General features: G+C 49.0%; 1 non-coding gene across 1 annotated transcript; it reads right to left on the reverse strand.

The window, feature by feature from the left end:
• Window positions 1-281: 281 nt before the first annotated feature.
• Window positions 282-349, reverse strand: TRNAS-UGA (transfer RNA serine (anticodon UGA)). Its single transcript has one exon. It is a non-coding gene; the product is annotated as a tRNA-Ser (tRNA).
• Window positions 350-3,132: the final 2,783 nt, after the last annotated feature.

Genomic DNA, 3,132 nt, shown 5'->3' on the forward strand with positions numbered 1-3,132 from the left:
TATGGTCCAGCTCTCACTTCCATACATCACTACTGGGAAAACCATAGCTTTAACTATACGGAGCTTTGTTGGCAAGGTGACGTCTCTACTTCTCAAGATGCTGTCTAGGCCTGTCATTGCCCTTCTCCCAAGAAGCAGGCGTCTTTTAATTTCGTGGCTGCTGTCACCATCTGCAGTGATCATGTTTCCTTATACAGAGACAATTAATCCAGCTAGTTCTGTCTGCGCTGAATGGTAGCAGCTTTCGAGGGTTGCAGACAGAAGCCTCTCCCAGCCCTGCCTGGAGATACCAGGGATTGAACCTGGGACCTTCTAGATTCAAAGCAGATGCTCTACCACTGAGCTATGCGCCTCCCCAACTGCAGCCCTTTCACTGAATCCCATCCCTTAAATTGGGTGCGCCTCTGGGGTGATGATCTACTGTGCTTCTTTCTGCCCTGAAAAGCTATGCCTTTACCTTCTCCCCTGACCTCCAGAGGCCCTCATAGGCCGAGGTGCTTGAAGGCTCCTCGAAGTGTAGAAGCCAGTGCCGCTTCTGTTCTTGAGATCAATGTCAGAGACACCCTGCTTGACCTAGCAAGGAGGTCGCTTGCCCCTTGGTCGAGAAGCTGGGACGATATCACGGTGTGACTGCTGGGAGATTGCCTTGTTATCATAGGGACTAAGGTGGAATCATCTCAAACAACAAGGAAAGCAAACAAAACCCAGGTACTCCGTTCTGTTGGCAGAGCTCTAAGAAACTAGCTAATGTATACTTGCTAAGACAGCAGTTCTAACTAAACTCAGTGCAGAGCAAACATGGTGAGCCTTGTGTTCCATACTAGCTAAATATTGTTAAAATAGGACATCCTACTCTATTATTATTATTATTATTATTATTATTATTATTATTATTATTATCATGCATTAGTAGTATTAGCAGTATTAGTAGTATTATACTTATACTCCGCCCAACTGAGTGGGTTGCCCCAGCCACTCTGGGTGGCTTCCAACATATATGAAAACACAATAAAACATTAAACATTATAAAACTCCCCCCTATACAGGACTAGGGACGCGGGTGGCGCTGTGGGTTAAACCTCAGCACCTAGGAGTTGCCGATCGCATGGTCGGTGGTTCGAATCCCCGCGGCGGGGTGAGCTCCCGTTGCTCGGTCCCAGCGCCTGCCAACCTACCAGTTCGAAAGCACCCCCGGGTGCAAGTAGATAAATAGGGACCGCTTACTAGCGGGAAGGTAAACGGTGTTTCCGTGTGCGGCTCTGGCTCGCCAGAGCAGCGATGTCACGCTGGCCACGTGACCCGGAAGTGTCTGCGGACAGCACTGGCTCCCGGCCTATAGAGTGAGATGAGCGCACAACCCCAGAGTCTGTCAAGACTGGCCCGTACGGGCAGGGGTACCTTTACCTTTACCTTTACCTATACAGGACTGCCTTCATATGTTTTCTAAAGGTTGCATAGCTACTTATTTCCTTGGCTCAGGGGTCGCTTAACTCCATACCTGCCAACATTTCTCTGGTGAAAATAGGGACGTCCCAAGGAAAAGCGGGACATTCCAGATCAAATCAGAAACTGGGATGGCTTCTGTAAATTCGGGACTTTCTCTGGAAAACAGGGACACTTGGAGGGGCTGTTATCAATATCTAAGCCTTGAAGCTGAAGTTGGTGAGTTGGGTGTGGGTGGATATTTTGTTTAATTGGTTGCGGGAGTGATAGACACCTTGCCTGTTTTCTTGGAAGCAAGAGAGGTTATTTACCAAATCCCGGGGGGCGAGAAACTATTTTCAGTCCCAGGGCTCCATTTTGCTTGGCCACGGGCAAGGGCATAGGGGGGTGGTGGAGGGGGCGGGACTCCCTGGGTGCCACTCTGGGAGGGGTGATGAGATGGCCCCTGCCTCCTCCAAGCTGTAGAGCGGCCGAGGGCGCCCACAGTCTGTATGGGCGCCGCTTGCGCGGTGTCCATATGGGCTGCTGCTCTCTTGCGCCGTCCATACAGACTGCCTCTTGCATGGCAACCAGACAGCTGCAGCGCATGAGTGGCAGCCCATACGGACTGCGCATATGCGGCATCCCGTATGGTCGCCACACATGCACAGTTCGTATGAAATGCTGCTTGCATGGCGTCTGTACGGGCTGTTGCACATGCGCACTCCATACAAGATGCCGCTCGCGCAGCAGCCTGTACGGTTGCCATGCAAGCGGCAGCCTGTACAGCCGCTGCGAGTGAGTGGCAGCCCGTATGGAGTGCGCATGTGCAGCATTCTGTATGGAGTGTGCTTGCATGGGATGCCGCACATACACAATCCGTATGGGCTGTGCCGCCCCGGGTGCCAGAAAGGGTTCCTCCGCCACTGGCCACGGGTGGACCTGCTATGAAACTAATGAAGCTCAACTTCAGAGCCTCTAAACCCAGAGGGACCACAGAAGAGATTTTAGTCCTTATTGCTTACAAATTATTCTTAGAAACATGCACCATGCATGTATACAGTGGTACCTCGGGTTACAGACGCTTCAGGTTACAGACGCTTCAGGTTGCAGACTCCTCTAACCCAGAAATAGTACCTCCGGTTAAGAACTTTGCTTCAGGATGAGAACAGAAATCATGCTCCGGCGGCGCAACGGCAGCGGGAGGCCCCATTAGCTAAAGTGGTGCTTCAGGTTAAGAACAGTTAAGAACAGACCTCTGGAACAAATTAAGTTCTTAACCAGAGGTACCACTGTATAACAATTCCCTAATTTTTAAGACCTCTGACTCAAGAAATTTGCAAAAATTAAGCTCCACCCCCAAATGACACACCCTACTATTGAGTACAAGCTCTCATTACAACTTTAATGTATTGATTATTGATGCAGAGCTGAATCAAAAAGGCTATTCTAGAATGAGAACAAAAGGTGGTACAGGTCTTCTCAAACGAAAGGGGGAAAGATGCTCAAAGGAAGGGATATTTATACTCAAATTTTCCTTTGAAGGAGTCTGTTTTCCTCTGTACTTTCTCAATTATCAAATAAAACCAGCACTACATTCCACAAAACATTCAGCTACATGAAAGGATTTGCTAGCTCCTATAGCAAAAACAAACATTGCTACATCTGCAACAATTTTGATTAAGCACAGTCTACTATCAGGAAAGCAAA

This window comes from Podarcis muralis, chromosome 3 (assembly GCF_964188315.1).
Source record: "Podarcis muralis chromosome 3, rPodMur119.hap1.1, whole genome shotgun sequence".
NCBI classification, from domain to species: Eukaryota; Metazoa; Chordata; class Lepidosauria; order Squamata; family Lacertidae; genus Podarcis; species Podarcis muralis.